Source organism: Pezoporus occidentalis, unplaced genomic scaffold, assembly GCF_034315485.1.
Source record: "Pezoporus occidentalis ecotype Australia unplaced genomic scaffold, CSIRO_AGI_Poc_V1 ctg20, whole genome shotgun sequence".
NCBI lineage: Eukaryota > Metazoa > Chordata > Aves > Psittaciformes > Psittacidae > Pezoporus > Pezoporus occidentalis.
The window spans coordinates 46,683-66,846 of record NW_026913856.1 but is presented as its reverse complement, the minus strand read 5'-3'; the positions used below and the strand labels follow the sequence as shown (position 1 = coordinate 66,846).

Below are 20,164 nucleotides of genomic sequence, written 5' to 3'. Positions count from 1 at the left end.
GAGAGCGGCCAGCGCCCTGCGGCCGCTCGGGGGAACGCCCCCCGGGCCGCGGCTGGGGACACCGGCAGGGGCTGGGAGGAGCCGCTGGCGGCGCCTGCGGGAAGCCCCGGCCAGGGGGAAGGCGGCGGCGGTGCCCCGGGGCGCGGCCCGGTGCTTGTCGCGGCGCTCCCTCAGCGGGGCCGGGCTCTCCCTGTGGTGGTGGGGGCAACCGCGGAGCGGGCGCGCAGCCCGGGGCGGTGGCGAGGCTGCAGCCGCCCCCGGCCCCGCACGTCTCCCGTTCCCGCCGCCGTGACCCGAGTGCGGGCAGCCCGGGGAGCGCTGCTGGGACTGCGCCTGCGGGAATTCCTGCGCACCTTCCTGCTAAATAGTGACCCGCGGCCTCCCGGGGCGGTCGGCCCGTTGCGAGAGACCCCGCCGCGGAGGCCTCGCCTCGGGGCTGCGCGGCGCTCTCCGACTCCCGCGGTGAGGCGGCCTCCTGTCCGTCCGGGCCTCCCGGGCGGTGCCGGCGGGAGCTGCCCTTCGGGAGAGCTGTAGCGTCGGGCTCGCGAAAGCACAGCTCGCCACGGTGCCCGCGGTGGGCTTTCTTCGCGCCCCCCGGCCCGAAGGCCTGTGGGTAGGAGTGTCTCCTTGGCCACTGCAGCGGTTTTTGCTTGCACGGGTGTTTCACCTGATGTTGACTGAGAGTGCTCTTTGTTGTTATCTAGCCTTATGTTTAATGCGTTGTATCCTCATGGTAATTGCAAGCACAAGAGTGTAGCTCATTTTGGGCTGTAGCTTAAAACTTCACTACTGTACCTTCTCTTTTCCCTGCTTGAGGGGTTTTATCGTCTGAGATGGGAAGGTATACATTCATCAGGTGGATGGTGGCTTAGAAATTTGAAAGGAGTTAAAAGATCTCATTTGCTTTATGTGAGATTATAAACCTTGTTACAGGTATAAATCAGCCACTGTTATTATTGGGTTTAGAGAGGAATAGATGTTGGGGTGTCTTAAAGAGCAGCATACATCAGGTGTGTGTAGTTGCAGTTCACTGCTTGGCTTTTAAGAGTCCCTCAGCCTGTGGCTCCAGAGGCATATGCAACTGGCAAGAGGTTGTGGCTTGGTTCCCAAAATGGCACTGCATCTTCTAACTGCTCGTGTGGCTGTTGAATAATCTCAGATCAAGATATCAGGGAAAATGTTGCTGTCAGATTTCTTGGCTCAGTGCTATCTTGCAAAGGGGCACTGATGCTCTTGAGGAACTGTTATTTTCTATGGGCAGAGGGTGGCTGAATTTCCTGAGAAGTGCTTCCCTTCCCTCACCTCTCTGAGGTATGAGTCGCATAGCTCCTGGCCCCATGAAAGTTTTGGTATGCAGCTCATGGGATCAGGAGTGTTGGCCTGTCTTGGTATGTTCACAGGTGCTATTTGTGTATCATGGGAATCAACTCAATTTTGTGCTTGGCTGGAGTCTTCTACTGGGAAACATTTCTACAGAAGATAAGCTGGACACTTTTTTTGTAAAGAATTGCTGGTCAACATACATGTTTCTGCAGCTTTGTGAAATCTTTGGGGAGTTAGGAACTGTGTAGGAAGCAGTACAGAGCCACTGCTTTCCATGTATCTGGTGGTACTGCTTCCTAAGTCAATGTAAGGCATAAATCCTGTTGGTTTCTCATTCTGAAACAGGAGTTACTATGAGGTGTTAGGAAACTAGAGATTATGTATATAGGGAATATTTTTCTAGTCAAAAGTCTCCTCTGAGACTCTGAAATTAATAGTCCTTCATAGAAAGTAATGTGAAAATACTTGCTACACATGTTTAAAAGACGGGTCTAGGTTTCTTCCACTTCTTGGGCATCATCTTCTCCACTTCTCGCTATTTATTACTTTTCAGCACCTTTTCCCCAGTGTACGAATGACAGCCGGTTTTATTTTACAGCAAAAGAACTGTATTTTTGCTGTCCTATAAGGTATAAGTGAGCTTCCCTTTACACCTTGAATTGACTGTAGTTTTAAGTGCTGCCACTTGTGTTCTGTTACTCAAAACAAGATTATCAAGAGAAATTGTGCTGCTGCTTTTGTTTATATAGTAGTACTGTAATGGGAAAAGGCTTTGTTCCTGGAACAATGAATACTGGTACACCAGAAATCCTGCTAATGATAGTGATTAATGGGTGCTGCTCAAAATAGCTATCACTGCTGATATGACTAATTGTGCTGTATGAAAAGAGCTCCTTTATTCTCAGTAATCTCAAGGTGTTTCTACAGTTTTGGATAAATGCCTGATCTGTGCAGACAGATAAATGCACAGTGAAATGCAGAACTTGCAGTGAAGTATGGCAGTTCTTTAAGGGCTTGCTGCTGTGCTGCAAAACCACTTGGGGCTGAAAATGAAGAATATTTTCTTGTGGTTACTGTAGGTAGACAGAATATTATTACTGGAATTGGATGTTAGCCAGACCAACACCCTATGTGTTGCAAACAATGCCAGGGTATTGTTAGTAGCTACAGAAGGGGTTTTATATCATACATGAAAGATGACATTTCCAGCAGCATGGGTAATCTCATCACAAAACATTGTGTTGGGGCTGGCTCAGAGGGCAACTGACTCTGCTAGGACTGACAAAATCTACAGTATAATAACGCTGGTCCTCCGAGAGCTTGGTGATATGTCGGGATTAGTGTTTCTTAACCTTCATTGGCCTTTGAGTAGCAACAATGTATTAGTAACATGCCGTAGGTAGTCAGTCTTGTGCTCTGCAGGAACTGCAGATCTAAACCACAGAAGGTGCTGTTTCTCAGTATCTGTAAAAATCTGAAGTTCTGCTGATGAAAAAATATTTTGAAAGTTAAGCACAATTTGTTAAAGATGGGTTCCAAATTCACTAAGAAGGAGTTAGTAGTTATATTTTGTTGTGCCTCTGCCTTTGCCATGGGTTTCTGCTCTTCTGCTGTTTGTGTACCTCAGGATAACTTTATGGCAGGAGGGGTGTAGATGTTCATCCCTTCTGCCCCCAAATAAATTATTAAGGGATGTATATGGGGAGTAGAAGGCATTCATTTAACAAATCCTGTTTTGCGGGTTAATCGCTGGTTTGGTGTGATACAATCCCAGTCTCCTAGTGTTCTGTGAATAAACCGTTTTGGTTCAGTCCTTGAATTTTGCAAAAACAGTAATTAAAAAAATGATTTTTTTCTATGAAACTTCAGAAAGATGATGTTGGTGTTAATGAGGTGTGTATCCACTTTGAAGTGCTTCTGACATTATAGGACAATTTATTTTGAGAACTGTGGTTTTGAAATAACCAATCTTGTCTTACTTTGCTGTAATTAATGAAGATTAGTATTTTGATAAGATAAATTTGGGGGATTGATCTGTATGGTTCTATTAAGGTCATAAACTTTGCATCAAGTCCAGTGATCTGGGTTGGAGTAGCCTTGGAGTACAAGAGAAAGGGGTGGGGGGGTGGGGGTGGGTGGAAAACAGCGGAATAGAAGGTCTAGAATTGCTAGTTAACTTTGAATAATGAAGAAGAATGGCTGAAAAGGGGCATGTGAAGTACTGCAGGTGTGATGGGGGATCATGAGATGTCTGTGTGTAAAGGTCAGTATGGGTGTATCTAGGAGGCTTTAAGCATGTTCAAGAGCCTTTATAGCAAGTCAGACATTTTTCCAGCTGTTATATTGCATACCATTGGTAATACATTGGCTTCAGCCTAATGATAACATATGACAGCTTATCAGGGCAAGAACCTTTTACAAGTTTTTATTTAAACAAGTCAAGTTTGATTTGGGATGTTCTAGGGCTTTGTTTTGAAGAACTGTTTTCATAAAGGAAATAAATGCTCTCCCTTCTAAGGAAAGACTTTCTAAGGAAAGTCCTCGCAGGAAAACATGGTAGCACTAGTAAATAGAATTTTTGCTGTATTTGCTAAAAAGCAAAACAAAACCTTTAAAAAGTTTTTGCTGCAAGGTGGCCATCTGGTCTTTAGAATAAATTTTTACGTTGTGTGTTTTTACTCTAGGGTCACATCAGAGAAAATATTTTTTTAGGAAAAATCTTTACAATACAATTATGACCAATTACTGCTTATGTTCATAATAAAATTTTTCTTAAAAATGACTATTGCATGTTCTCTCTCTAAGGCTACCTAGATTTTCACTGTCTTGCAACAGAGCTATACAACTTCTTTGTTGTCTTTTGTTTCTTGCTTTCCTAATAGATTTCTGCTTTTTCAAGTGGTTAGAGTTTTTTTGTCAATGGGACTCTCCTTGGTTTATCTAGTCATGTTTCATTGGGGTACTTGTCAGATGCTGAAGTCTTCTGATAAGCATTTCTGACAGTAGCACTGCAAAAGATATATTATTTGGAAAACTGCTACAGGGAGATCCATGTACCACCTTGTCAGCCGCCTCTTCTCAAGTTTAGATGTTCTGGTTTTGTTCTTTCCTGACACCACTTGTGTGTTGGTTAGAAAGTTATAAGAGAATGTGTCAGCTGGTTAATAGTATTTTAGGTGTGATTCTTGTTTAGTTGTACACTCAAAGTTGACATTTAATGGCACCATCCAATTACAGAAAATTCCTCACAGGCTGTCTGCAGTGTACTCTGCAATCCAGGAACTGAACAGTACTCCTCAGTTTAAACAGGAAGAAAGGGCTGTAGTGGACCTTTCCTCTGCTTCTCCACAGGCATCCATAGTGTGATTCCTTCATGTGAGAGTTGTCTACTAATGAAATCTATCTTCAGTCCTGACAGTAACAGTGTTTTCAGTTTCCCAAGTAGGTTACCTCACTGTGATAATTTGCTATGCTTGTGAGTTTCTGGATGGTATTGGGAATTCCTCTGGATTTACTGGGGTAAAAGTAAGCATGTCCGCATAGTGCGTCTGATACCAGGATATTCAGAGAAATATTCCTAGGTATTTTTTTGTTGTTTATGAAATTTGGTCTTCCTGCTTTTTTGTACAGATTACAGAATCTGTAATCAGGTGATTTTTTTGAAGTGATTTTCTGTAACACAGAACTATGCATATTCCCAGGATCACTATACATGCTTTTTTTTTTTTTTTTCAAGGCTTTTGTTCTAACAGTTGGCATTTCCTTCCAGCACTACATACAGTTTTCATCAGCATGTAAGTCTGATGACCGACTGTGCCTTAGAAGAACAGTTTGAGTCCAAGCACAAGAGCTTCCCTGGAGAAAGATAAAGCACCTGAATATCTACAGGTCACATTCCAGAAAAACCTGGGGATCTTTTAAGTGTTGCTTCCTCAGGGTCTAAGTACAAAGTAATATTTTCAAATGTTCTGTAAAAGTACTTGAAGCTGACAGTTTCATCCTGAAGAAGCTAGACATTCTTTTTCTGTGGCCCAGCATATAACAGAAATGCTGAAACCCAGTGAAAGTTGTAATGACTGGAAAGGACAGACCCAGGAATACCCTTCTTGTTGTTAAAAGACTTTTCTTGTGTCTGCATCCTCACAGCTTGAATAAAAGACCAAGTATCGGAGGGCAAAGATCACTTTGGTTAAATGTAACTGTATGCCAGCCTCCAAAAGATTTGAGGAATGTAACTTCTTTTGATTGAGTATTTCAAAATTTTTCTCAGAATCCTATTTGCAAGTCTTGGACCAGATGGTATTATGTAGAAGGAGAAAGTGCATGAAGGAAAAGGCTACCTAAAAAATTTATTCTTTCAGATTTATATGTTCTTCTGCATGCATCTTGCAGGGTAACTTCAATGTAGAATGAATTTGTCATCTCCACATGCTCATAAAAAAATCGTGTTTGTCAGATTAAGATAAAAATGAATGAATTTTTTCAGCATTTGTTAAAGGCACCTGTGTTTAGTCCAAAATGGAAGGATCCTGAGGATAAGAGATTTTTTTGGTTGGAGGGAAGAATAGGAATATGGCCTACTGTTAAGTGGACTGCACTCTATTGTCCAAGCAGCAGTTGAAGGCCAGGTGGTATAGAATAGCATTAACTAAAACTGTGCAAATATGTTGTTTCAGAATCCAGTTTCATCAGCACATTTTTCACAGCACCAGAATAAACTTTTTTTAGCCTCTTACCAAAGACGTAGTTAGATATTGGAGTTTTTTTGGCTGAGCAACACAGGTTGCAAATATTTAAATAATAAGGTAATAAGATATACCCTTTTTCTTACATGAGATGAACATTTACAAGCAGATGGTGTAATTGAGAATTATAATATGGTGCTGAAAAATAGGTCTACTGCTAAATATGCATGCATCATTTAGAAAAGCTAAAATCTTTAATTTATTAAATAAAAAGCAAAAAATGAAAAAAAAACAAACAGTAAGATTTGGTAGTGATCGTAATTTTGGTTTACTGAGTTTGGGGTAGTGCAGATGAAATCATCAAGACTGCCAAGTGCCACTGTTGCCATCAGGAAAGTGGAGGTTTAAGTGGGTACTTGTACATTCTTCGCCTACAGAGAACAAACTGTAGGTGTACTTAGCTAACTCAGAGTGGAGGTCAGCTGAACTGTTTATCTGCCAATGTAGGTACAAAAGTTATGATACAAGCAAGACCAAGGTTTTGTTAGTATGATAACTTGCAGTTCTGTTTTAGCTCTTTTTTGAAGAGGAGTTGCTGAAGTTTATTTATACAAGGGCAGGGTAGGTTAAGTAAAAATTGTATTTCCTAAATTAATGCAAGTGTAAGTGGCTTATTTTTCTTAAGAGACTTATGTGCTAATGAAAACTGTACAGGGTGCTCGAAGGAAATGCCAATTGTTAGAACAAAGCCGTGGGAAAAAAAGCATGTATGGTGATCCTGGGAATCTGCATGGTTCTGTATTAAAATAGTGTTTCAAGAATCCTTACTCAAAGAGCTTCCAGAATTTCTGTCCATCTTGTGTTGCTGTTAGGAAAAGAATGGAAACATTTTCTCTCTAGCAATCCTATTAGATCTCATAATGAACTTCTTTGTCTAAACATTGCAATAATTTGCAGGGCACTGGATTGTGATGTTGAATTCAGCACTTTGACCTTGTTTCAGGTCCAAAAACGAGTGAGTTTTAGGGAAGTTATCTTGTTACAATTTTGGTAATTGGTAAAATTTGCATAAAATCTGGCCATGAGTTTAACTTGGGTTTGTTCACAAGTTGCTCTTAGTAAAGGTATTTTACAATTTCAAGTCATAAACCCTAATTTAAATGTTCGTACAATACTTATTCTTAAAACTAAAATAATAAGTTATGGGACAGCAGATGGTCTAGTTGTCTTTGGTCAAGTGCACTTACTACTTTATCCATGTGGAAAGGTGGTACATCTGACCTTTGCTGTTTTGAAAATAATCTGTCTCATGGTTTTGTGGTCAGAAATCTATTGCTCTGCAGGTGCTGCTGGACATGAAATCTGTTGAAAACCACTAATGATACATTTTTTGTTTTTATATAGGAATGTTACATTTTTGTGGTGATGGATTGGTATGATAGAGTAAATCTGTAGTTGACACACAAGATTTAGGGAAATGTTTTTTGGGAAAAGTGCATTTTCTTCCTTTGAAGACACAGCAGGAAAAGAGATTGCTTGTGGTTTTGGGGTTGTTTTTTTTTTTTTTTTTGTTTTTTTTTTTTTGTTGTTTTTTTTTTAATATTTTGTTTTATATCAGTTTCTGGAACAGTTGGGTTTTAGGAGCTCTGATCAGGATTGTCTGATACAGTCAGACAAATGAATAACAGACCATGATTTGCCTTTTAATTATGTTTTCCCTGAACATGTGTTAAAAGATTCTAGCTCTTCTCTCACTCTGGCTTCTCCTTCTGTATCATTGTGACCATGAGGGATGCAGAGGTCTTTTTCAAATCATAGATGCTGTCAGAATGGGGTTTTGTCCCCGAATCTCTAATGCTATTTACGTTCTTGCTGGTCAGATGTCATGGAGTTACCACTCCAAAACCTTTAATGGTGTCTTTGATTCTGGCTGCTTTTCTAAAGAGTATGCTTTAATTAGACACATCGTTGGACCAAATACTAGGAGTATTGAATTGCTGTGGTTTGCAGATAACATTGTTCATGGATGAATAGCTCTTCTGGCTTTAAAGGAACAATATATTAGGCTTAACTTGTCTTTAACAGCTGCACAGAGTTTGTTGCTTGTGCAGTACATTGACGTGAAAGTTTTGTCATAATTTAGTGTGTTTTGAAACTAAACTTCTCAAGTCAGTTTCTGAGGAAATACCTGTAGATGAGCATGTTGCTGTTGGTCTCTCCAGGATCACCTGTCCTTACCCTCTTATTGTTTTGTGTTTTATTATGTACTGCTCCGTCCCTTACACTTGGAGGTTTATTGACGGAAAATGTCTGTCCAGCCTCTGCAGTCTCTTGTATTTCAACATTATTTTGCTGTGTGTTTGTTCCCTTTGAACGGCCCTCATGGCCCTCAACTTTGTGCATTGTGAGAGATGGAGAAGACTACTGCAAATACGACTGTTAAAATTTGACTTGATGTTAAGTTGTGGTTTGTTTGTTCTTTTTCCTGAGACATTGACATTTTTATGGTCTTTTTTTAGCTTCATGGTGCAGCCAGTGGATGCTTTTCTCTGTCTGATGCAGTAGATTGTTACCGATACTTTAGTTGCATCCTGAAACAGGAGAAAATTATGTAGTTGTGACTTTCTGCTAAAGAGTTGCATCTGTATTTCATTCTGAAATTGTTTTAGCAGTTTCTTTTAAAAAATTCTTGTGGTTTTAGAGAAATAATATATTGTTGTCTTTGCAAAATGCTATTTGATTATACATATTCTGGAACATGAGTTCCTCATCTCTACTGCGTTGTTTGTTTTTCACTGCACATTAAATCATATATCAAGAAAAACAAGGGTAAGTATAGTACATGGAAATTTTCTATGCTACATAATTATGCTGTTTTTCCTTTAACTTAAGGTTTTGTAGGTGATACAGTCCTCAATTACAAGAGTAGATGGGAAGGTATGCTGTACTTTGTTACAAAATGCTGTATTTTGATACAATTGTTCAGTGTGTTGAGGAATAAATTATAATATGAATGCAGGGCATCTTGCACACTATGTCCATGTGAAATATTTTTCTCTAAAGTGAATTCTAATGTAAGCAAAGTTAAACTGGTGTAATTTGGAACAGTAGACTTGAGGCAAATATTATGCAACTATCGATGTGTGAATATTGATTATAGTGCTTGGTAGCATGTAAAAAACGTGACAGTGCCTCAAAGCACTGTTGAGTTAGTGGATTTCTTACTTCTTATTTAGCTGTCTCTAAAGGTTTGTGTTGTGAGGGTGTGTTTTTCTTCTTTCATTATGTCATATCATTGACTTAAAACCTCTAGTTCATTGGCTTTTACTTCCTTTCACTTGGACTGTTTCAGAGAGAGTGCTGTCCCTCACAACAGTGTAAGGTATTTTGGCCAGAATTTCAGAAGACCAACTTAATATTGTGGAAAAAAAGCAGGGAATAAAAATTGCAGCTGTAGAATATACTTCAGAGAGGGGAAGCATTTGACAGATTGATTTACATATACAAATATGTGTCCTCAGATGCAAGGTACCCTTGTCTTAATTGTTGTGTATTCCAGCACTGATAGGGTGTTCTGTATCTTTTAAGTAAGAAGTAATACCTTGAAATTGGTGCTTTGATTTCTTCACATCAAATAGATGATGTGAAAGGAAGAATTGTTTTTTATTTTCACTGGTGGCTTCTTTTGTTCTAAAACTGATTTCTTCCATATAGAAGATACCAGCTTGGGCTGGTGTTAAGGAGTAGGTTGTGTGGCAGGTACTTGTAGCTTCCTTGCACTGACACTGAAATGCTTTTTCTTCTGCTTTCTTCTTTTCTTCTTTGTTGTCTTTTCTCCGTTCAAAGGCCTTCTTAAATACCTTCATAATGAAGATTAAGGTAAGAAACATAGCAAAGCCACTACTCATAGTCACGAATTCAATGAGTAATCATTAATAGTGCTCAATGTAATATTTTAGAATTAACAAATAATTAGGTAAAAAAACTTTTCATCTGCCATGTGTGCCAGATTTGAGATTGTTATTCATAAAATAGGCAGATTTTTACAGTGTTGGCATGTGGTAAAAATCTAGATGCCACAAGATTTTTCACTGATGTTTTTTCTAAAGTAGTTATGATCTAGGAGTGTAATAGTATATATTTTCTTGAGTAGTTGTCTTCTAAGAGCTTACTAGTATCAATTGCTTAATATAACACTGAAACTGTTTTTATTAGTAATGAATGAGTACAACTTCTGACCAATAACAATCCATTGTCCAAATTATGGACAAAAAAAATGTCTATATAAGTGGAGTTTACGGGTTTCAACCTCAGAGGCAAAGCATGCCAGCTAATCGCCTGAAAAGTATGAAAAGCAGTCCATGGAATAATGTCCTATTCAGGACAGAGGATAATATGTTACTATAAGGGGGGATGAGACTCCATTTTACAAGGGGCTGTACTGTTTAGAACAATTTGCTGATATGCATATAGTAACTCAAAAAGCTGTAAGATGCCTTACTATTAGTGTTTGAGAGCCCTAAAATACAGTTTAATCTAATTTTTGAATATCATTATATTGATTTACTATAAAGAAAAGCATCAGTTTCATTGCCAAGCTCACAATTATCTAACTTTATTATGCTGCTGAATTCAGTCACTGTCTTCTTCTCCCTGTAATTATTTTCATTCTTTTACTGCTTGTGTTCTGCTTTACACTTACTTCACTTTTAAAACTCTCCTATTTGCATGTATTACACTGTAAGGATTGGAATGTTACCTAAAAGATGGGAAGAGGAATCTGCCATGCTGAAAATGTGAAAGATATCCTATTGTTACAAACTTATTTTGGTACGACTGTCAGTGTCCATGCTGCTGACATGGCACAGTGTCACAGTGCTGACATGCTGACACAGTGTTGTGCAGTGTTTGAACTCTTTGCTGCGCATGAATACATGAGTGGTAGTTGAGGATAAAAATCCCTTGATGTATCAAATAATACACATGATTGTGGTTAGTCCCAGTTCTGACTTTAGAACACACTGTTCCTAATAAAATAATAAAACCAGAAAGTGGTGTGGTCTGCTCCAGCTGCACGGTGTTACCGGACACTTTGAAGGAAAGTAGTTACTTTATTCATTTCTAGAATGGAAATTTTGAGAAAATGACTCACTGAAATTCAACTCCTTTAATAAAGGAGAACATAAATCCTGTAATATGCATGTAACAGGTATTGTTAGGTGTATGCAGGAAATACGTGTTTTGAATTACTTGTGGATAAAACCAAATATATATATACCTTAGTAAGTACTAAGGAGGCATGTCTAATACTGTGGTTTTTAAATTTGCTGGAGTGAATCAAAAAGTGGGAAAAAGAAATTGAAAATAGGACCAATGTTAATGAATTGAAGGCAAGAAAGCAAGGTATGTTTTCAGTGTTCAAAAGTTGCAGGTAAATACAAACTTGATGTTATAACAGGTTTTTTGAAAAGAATATGCAGAACATGAGCATAGCATGCCTGTATTTATTCATTGTAGTGTTCCCTGAGAGATTCCTACAGATACATATTGTAGGTTTATGCAGAATATAGAAATTGCAGTTTGCCTACTGGAGTAACTCTGGAAGTAACACAAGATCCTTACAAGCCTTGGAAGGAATATTAGTAGTAGTAGGAACAGAGTTTTCTAGGTTTTTTCTGCGTATTACTTTGAAGAACAGGAATGGTACAATCCTTCCCTCAAAAGTGAGTTAGCTGTTGTGTTTGTGCAGTAGTGATTGGTTCTTTCTGCTGCCATCAGTAATTCAGGAGCGCAGTACAATGAGTAATCATTGTAGTAATCATTGAGTAATCATTTAAGATTTTTGTCAGAGCCATTAATTGTTCTGTGGGGGTCTATTACTGTGGTGTATATCTTAAAGCAGATGCAATTTTTTTGACTTTTTAAAAGTTTCAATCACCTTCTCCAGATGTGTGTGAGGAATAGCTTCCATAATACTGATTATGGAGTAAGAGCTGGCATTGAGTTTTGCCCAAAAGCTGCTATGTGACGCTTCCACTGAGGTTGGAAGAACTTGAAAGTAGTGAGGATGTAGGAATGTCTTTGATGAGATCTGTGTTCAAATAGAAGATTCCTGGCTGTGGTTCTTGAGGTGTTGATTTGCAGTGCTTGGTTTCTTGCAGGAGGGTGGGTTTCACAGTAGGCTGCAGGCTCCCTTGGCACAGAAGCTGCATGAGGGCTCAGTCAGATGTGTGGAGGCAGTTTATGGCAGGTAGCAGAGGGTCAGAAGGCACATGTTGTCTATTTGGCCACTAATTTTATCTTAAATGTAAAGTTTACAAGATCTTGTTAATATTCTTGTATATCATGTTGATATAGTTCATATTTAAAATGGAATTGCTAAATTATTTTTCTTTAAATTAAGAACTATATTGTTAAATACCAAACAAAACAATCGCCTAGTTTGATGATCTGCATTCATTTCTTTACATTTCAGTACTGACAGCAGTAGTAGCAGCATTGCTGTTAGCACTAGGATGACTTCACCTGATGATACTGGAGGGCTGTAAGTGGAGTTATTTCACAGAAATCCTCAGAATTTCTTTTCAGAAATTTTTACAGAATCACTATGTTTTTGGGAGCTTAGATGTTTTTTTCAGATGCTCATTGAGTAATTTGAATGTTTCATGTAAACTATCATGTTAAGAGTTGTTTAAACTTTGTAGAATGTTTTACTGCATGCTTTATCCGAAATTAAGGCACAAATTAGCATGCATCTCCAGCCTTCAGCTGTACTCCAGAAGCCCTTTCTCTATGAAGTAAGGATTTCAAAATGGTTTCAACTGTGGATTTACTTTGGTACGCACTTGATTTACAACCTGATTTAGTTGAAGATGCCCCTGCCCCTGGCAGGGTGTTGGACTAGATGACCTTTGAAGGTCCCTTCCAACCCAAACTATTCTATGATTCATTCTTCTTGACTAATGAAGAGTATTCCTACATAACTAAAACCACCTATACTGTGTTCATGCAAATTTATGAAACATGGGAGTGGAAACAGTTTTGAAAAGTAAAGACCTTAATGCGGTCCTCAGTAAGGACTTTAGAATTGCTTCTGTAATTTTCATACTGAAGGCAGAGACTGTGGAAAAACATTTTTAAAATTATATTTACATCAACAATTACATTAGTTCTTTATGTATTTTATGGACCCCACAGTAATAAAATGCTAAATAAATATAATATTTTGAAAGAGTTGGGTTGTTGGACAGTGATTGTATGATACTGTTTTTCCATTTGAATAACAGTATCCTTTTGAAAACACACTTGCAAATATTTTCCTAGTGCTGTGATGAATTTTTGTGGTTGTCATTCATTGACATGAGAATCTTAGCGAGGTTTTCTTGAGGTGTTTCTAGTCCTCATTTTGGGCTAGGGTGGAGGAGCTTTCAAACATTGACTCTTAAGACTCAGTGAAGTTACCTTTCAAAATACGGAGCATCTTTTTTTTTTTTGCTGAAGGAAAGGCAGTCCTGACCTTTCTGTTGACAGTGTACATTTTTATTTTCTAAAGTAAAGAAAGCATTGTTACTCCCCCAGTAGCCACCTAGGAATGAATCTCATGTTCTGCTGAGAACAGGATGGAAGCTGAGGGAGTGGGAGAGAGAAACTAGAACAAGCTAATGGTATTTGCTAGAACTGCCTGTGAAGACCAGTGTGAAACAAGCTGTATTTATTGTAAAATATGCTTATAAGATGTATACAAATTCAACAAAACGTAACACTTAATGTCTATCTTCAAGGATTGTTCCTCCTTTCCTAATTTTGCTGGTGGGGTCCAGTTGTCCCGTAACTGATTATATCTAAAATATAGTTGGAAAGTAATTCTGTGGAGTATTAGTGGATGTTTCTTTGCTATTAGCATCCTAGTCTGACTAATTTTCTTACTGATCAACAGAAAGTCCTGTCAGTATAGTTGGTCTTGTTTTGAAGGTCTAACTACTAGCTTGGTGTAAGCATTATAAGTATTTTGGTATATGGGTGCAGTGTAATTCCGTTTTTTATTTTTAAGGTTTTTTTTAAACTTTGTGTGTAAGTAAAGGCGTTCACTAATGCACAGTGGCCAGATCAGTTCCTCTCTACACTGTAAGCACGCGGCCGGCAAACAGTGACAGATGTTCCTCCGCCCTCCATGTTTTCTGGGACTGAAATAGATTGTTTTGGGGTAGGCAGATGAGAGTGGCTCATGACACCGCAGACATGTAACTGCACAGCTCTGAGAGGGCATGGGTATGTCAGGCTGCAGCCTCCAGACTTGGGACACACTGTGGAAACTTCTTGTTTTTCAGCCTTTGGAGGCAGAAAAATATTCTTTCATTCGTCAGGAGCTGCTCTGTATCAAAGTGCTTTTGTGGGAGAATTTGTGCACAGAGGAATGTTTTGCTGTAGCAACTGTATAAATTGTATACAATTGATAAAAATATGAAAGAGACTTATGGATAGTGGTAATTAATAAAAAGTATGAATTTTGCCATTGTGGCCTAGACAGGCATCTGGTTGAGTCAGCCACTTCTATTTTGGTTTGTTTAGTGTAAGAAATGTTACAGAATTGATGGCAAAGAAACAACGTATCTTGTTGTTGCAAAAAACCAAACAAGTTTAAGCAAATTCCTTCTCATAGATGGTGTCAGATGAGAAGGCTTCTTTTGTAGTAAACCCCTGTAATCTGTAAGACTTGTCCGCAGATACTCTCCAAGTATCAATAACTGCTGGAAGTTAATGCTTTGCTTTGCAAACTGCCCTGATATACAGATCTGTGGTATTTTAAGGTCTTTATCTAAACCTTCTAACAAACAGAGCTTTTTCATTGCAGTGGAGTACTGACAGTAGTGGTGAAAACCTCCTTCTCAAAGAAGGCTTTTAAAACCTATGTTGCGTAAATACAGTATGTTTATAATGCTCTTAAAAGTGTTGTAAAATTGTCCTCAACAAGAAACATATTGTTAGAAATTCTGGCATCCTCTGTGCTGTCCTGACTATAGGAAGCAGGGTCTGCAACATGGAGGATATTTAATTTAAAAAATTGGGATAAGGGTCGTGAATTGTATGCTAGAAATAGAAGATAAGATTAGAGGTTATGTTTCAGGCATGGAGCTGTCTCGGGGTGGGGGGGGCAGGGGGGACAGAGCAAGGTTACTTCAAGGTTTGGAGCCTGGTTGGGGGATGGGGAGAAGGGAGGTAAATCCAACAGTGGCTAAAAATGGTGCCTGTGTGTGTTTGTAGTAATATGTAAAGTAGAAATTGCCTTGATCGTTAGTGTTGTATATTGTAGCCTTACCCTCACCATCACTTGCTGGTGCCAGATTAGTCATGGGCAGTGCTTGTACCAGTGGGGTGGTCCTGGCTGTCAGAATGCATTCTGCACAAATAGTCCCAGTGGCTAAAAGGTCACTTTTTCTAAATCTAATACTTAAGACATGTATTTGAAAAGGGTCTGGCCTGATCTGTAATAGATGCATCAGCTGGTATTGAAACATTGCTTAAATGTATTTGGCATCTTTGCAGGGTCTTATGGCTTGCAGAACTTCACTGTGTTGCAATTTCTGCAGCAGAAAGCTTTGTCAACATAAGTCACTGGGAAGGAGTGTCAGCATGGCTTAAATCACCTAAGCATCAATTAATGTAAGCCTAGTCATTCATGTTAATAATAATTTTCAAGAATAATTAACACATCAGAAGATAGCACTTAAAATTTTAAGTGTTTCTTTCTAGTCTTCATTTGTGAACAAAATTCAGCTCTGTTAATGAATACTGAGAGGTATCGTTGCATGGACCTAATTAGGTATGAGTTAGAATCTTCTATGGATGGATACATGAGAATGTGAACTGTTGGCACTATGTGCTTTGGGGAGAACACACATACGTCTTCAGAAAGATCTAACAAATAATAAAACTCTAAGCTTAAGCCTCTAGTTTGCTTCTAGGTGTTTGATTTTTACTGAATAGATTAATTCATAGAATCATAGAATAGTTAGGGTTGGAAAGGACCTTAAGATCATCAAGTTCCAACCCTCCTGCCATGGGCAGGGACACCTCACACTAAACCATGTCACCCACGGCTCTGTCCAACCTGGCCTTGAACACCGCCAGGGATGGAGCATTCACAGCTTCCCTGGGCAACCCATTCCAGTGCCTCACCACCCTCACAGGAAAGAACTTTCTCCTTAGATCTAGCCTAAACTTCCCCTGTTTAAGTTTTAACCCGTTACCCCTTGTCCTGTCATTACAGTCCCTAATGAAGTGTCCCTCCCCAGCATCCCTATAGACCCCTTTAGATACTGGAAGGCTGCTATGAGGTCCCCACGCAGCCTTCTCTTCTCCAGGCTGAGCAGCCCCAACTTTCTCAGCCTATCTTCATGCGGGAGGTGCTCCAGCCCCCTGATCATCCTCATGACCCTCCTCTGGACTTGTTCCACCAGTTCCATGTCCTTTTTATGTTGAGGACACCAGAACTGCACACAGTACTCCAGGTGAGGTCGCACGAGAGCAGAGGGGCAGGATCACCTCCTTCGACCTGCTGGTCACGCTCCTTTTGATGCAGCCCAGGATACGGTTGGCTTTCTGGGCTGCGAGTGCACACTGAAGCCGGCTCATGTTCACTTTCTCATTGACCAGCACCCCCAAGTCCTTCTCCTCAGGGCTGCTCTGAATCTCTTCTCTGCCCAACCTGCAGCTGTTGCTCAAACCCAGGTGTAGGACCTTGCACTTGACATGGTTAAACTTCATGAGGTTGGCATCAGCCCACCTCACAAGCGTGTCAAGGTCCCTCTGGATGGCATTCCTTCCCTCCAGTGTATCAACCGAACCACACAGCTTGGTGTCATCGGCAAACTTGCCGAGGGCGCACTCAATCCCACTGTCAATTACATCATCTTAGTTTTTTATGGATTAAAACGTTACATCTGTTTATCTTTCAAGATGTTATTATGTTGTTATACCAGCATAAATATCCCACTGTATCCTGTGCCGTTTTTTTGCACAGCTCGGTGACCTGAGTGACCTGGTGATAAATCACACTCATGATTGGGGGCTTAGTTATTTACATAAAATAATCAGTACTTCTGCATTCATTATGTGGTAAGGTGGTCTGAGTGTGCTTTGTATGTTTCAAATTAGAATTCATAGTTCTTTAACAATAATTTTGTTGGGAAATATTTTGAGAATTTTTGGTTAATAATTTTAACCAAAGAACAATTGACTTTTTTAAAAGGAAAAATCACATTACACCAGTCAGATCACATCAGTATTTATCTGAACATCAGTTTGACTGTTGTATGCCTTTCCATGCCATATACTTAATGTAGCAGCTTAAAGCCGGAAGCTAGAAAGGCTGTGTGTGCTGCTGGGGCGTGCCGGCAGAATTCCATGTATGCATTTGTTAGCAAGTAGCTCTTGTGTGAAGTTATTTATATTCTTTGGTAGCATCTACGCTAGATATAAAAAAATATTTTCCAAACATATAAATCTATTTGTATTGAAAGAATTAAAACATTGATAACAACGTTAACTCTGTTTTTTAAAGAAGCAGAAAAACAGTAGTCTGTTTAAAATACAAAAATCTTTGCTGTTCTGTCTAAAAGGAAAATAATCAAGCTAGCCTTCCAAGGAAAAATGTGTAAAATGCAAAACCCAAGTAACTAATTACTTTTAAGCCCAGAAATTTCTTAGAGCTGTGTCAGTGTTAAGGAGTGGATGGAGAAGACCTAAAATTGTTCTAGTGTTCTTTAGCCTTCGGTCTGCAGCTTTTTAAGTTGACCTGTGACCTATTTTGACATTTACATTGTGTGGATAAAAGGCAACAAATTATTCCATGGACTGAAATAGAAAGTAGGATTACTGAAGCAGCTAATAGAAGGTACTAGATGTTAAGAGTCTCAAAGGGGTAGGTTGTTGCCATTGTGGTGAAGGTGGGGTGGCACACAAAGGCTTGCTGAAGTAGGGCAAGAGGAAAATCCTTTTGTCTCTGGTGGTTAACTTGTGTTAGCACCAGTTGTTAATAGCATTTGCAGAAGATTGAGCAACTCGGGGAAGGATTTTTTTAGTTGTCTGCTGTGTAAAGCAAACAGAACAACCAAGTGAGGGCTAAACTTGGGGGAAATGTTAGCAGTTGTCGATATTGGGCTGTATTTGGGGGTTGGAACTAGGTGATCTTTAATGTTCCCTCTGGCCCAAACCATTATAGCTTTTCCCCCTGCTTTGGTTTATATTAAGGGTTTTTAAACTGAAAGGGTGCTATATTGGGTCTTACAGCTATAAGGACCCCACCTGTACAGGATGAGTTAATCCAATTTGAAAAATCTCATCTTTATTTAATTAAGACTTACAAATTCTGGTCTTAATGAGGAGGGGAACACTGTGCCCAAGACACACAAACAGCTGGTTTTTATTTGAAAAAATAAGGAAAAAGGAAAGGTAATATAATATACATGCTACTGCTTCTTTTTTAATTTTTATTATCTAAAAGTACTTGTCACCACTGTTCCTTCATCAATTACAGAAATCAGTTCTACCTAATCATACTAGAAAACAAAGATTTGTTAGAAATGAAGCATTTTGACAGTTCCAGGAGTGTCCTGTTGCAAAAATCTAGTGCAAGAATGGTTTTTAGAATTAGTTAAAAGTATTCAGCTACTAGTATTTATGAAATTGCTATTTACAATAGTATTATATGATGCTTTTGGAGTATTATGTTTGTACTGATGTTTGGTTTTGTTACAGAAGGGAGACTGTTACTCACACTGGGTTGCTCTGCTTTATTCATATCCTGTGACAGTGAATCAGATATTTCTGTCTATATACAGACTGTATTGCCAGCCAACTTTGAGCCCAAATATGGTAAACATAATTAAGTTCATTTGCTGTAAAAATACATTCTCCTTAGTTTAACATTTTCATGATTACAGTTTTCTGATAATTCCATAATTTTCAGCATGAGAGGGATATGAAGGCCTAATCATCATGTCCTTCTTCAGTATAGAATATAGTTTGTTTTCCTGGGCAAAACTCCAGCTGTTCAGTGATGAATCCACTGCTACTCAAATACAGTAAGCCCATAAACTGTTTGGAAAGCCTGTTCTCAGAGTGCAGGAACTGTGGTACGAGGACATGAGTATCTGTATTACCTGGAAGACAAAAAAGCTCATGGCTGCACTGTTGTGAGAGAGTAAGTGCATGTGCTGATGTCTGTTTTCCTGATACGTACTTCTCTTTCCTATTTTTGGAAATGAAATCTCTGTCATTTCAGAATACTTAATGCTTTTCAAGTAGGAGACTTTCAATTAATGAGTTGTGGGAGAAGGCAGACATTAAGATAGCCAAGCTTCTACCATGTACTGAAGAGAATAAATGTTCGTAAATACTGGATTAGGTTTTAATTTCAGTCCCAAAGAAATAGTATGGGAGTACACTTTTACATATAAAAAGGTGAATCATTTACATCTGGAAATACATGCTAATAATAGCCACTGCATTTATATGAGTGGGCTAGGACTAGCATATTTAATGCAACTAAGAAAACACATTTGCAGGTCTTTTTCCTTTTTTTTTTTTTTTTTTTTTTAGTATAGTCTAGTGTCAAGAGAATGTTGTAGATGTATTCTGTGACAAGTGTTGAGAATTCAGAAGCAGCATAGTAATTTGGGAATGGAAAGATTGGTGGTGTTGAGTTACTGCAAATGTTTTGAAAGCTTTCATCATCTTTGCTCCAAACAGGCTAAAAAAAAATGATGAGAAATCAGTGAAAGGCTTTGCAGGATTTTCTGTAGATCATCTGTCTTATGTTTCTAGGACTCAAAATTTACCTACTATGAAGAGCTTTAAATGTGTAGATGATTATAATTTTCACTGCCTTGAAATACTACTTTTGTCTGACGCTACTGTGTGTACTGAGTCTACTCTGAGTTTGGGTTTTCTTTTTAATGTTGCCTAGCATCACAAACTCAGTTAAAACAGTCTAGAAATTTGGTTTAGGAATATTTATTACAGTGGGAAAATTCAAATGTATATATGCTAATAAGTGTGAGTAGTGTGGCATTTATGGAATGTAGCATCTATGCTTGCAAGAGCAGCAAAATGGCTGGAAGCCTTCTCTGAAAGTTAACAGCTGATTTATCAATGAC

General features: G+C 38.9%; 1 protein-coding gene across 3 annotated transcripts in view; it reads left to right on the top strand.

Annotated features, from left to right (window-relative positions):
- Nucleotides 1-20,164, top strand: part of GARRE1 (granule associated Rac and RHOG effector 1) — a 64,985-nt gene that overhangs the window by 280 nt on the left and 44,541 nt on the right. Inside the window, exon 1 of one of the 3 annotated variants that reach the window (XM_062618226.1) lies at nucleotides 18,735-18,881. The exons of 1 other annotated variant lie outside the window; for it this stretch is intronic. The gene's annotated coding sequence lies outside the window, so the exon portion shown is untranslated. Of the gene's footprint in view, nucleotides 1-18,734; nucleotides 18,882-20,164 lie in introns of those variants that run through there. One more of the 3 variants, XM_062618221.1, reaches the window with a different exon arrangement.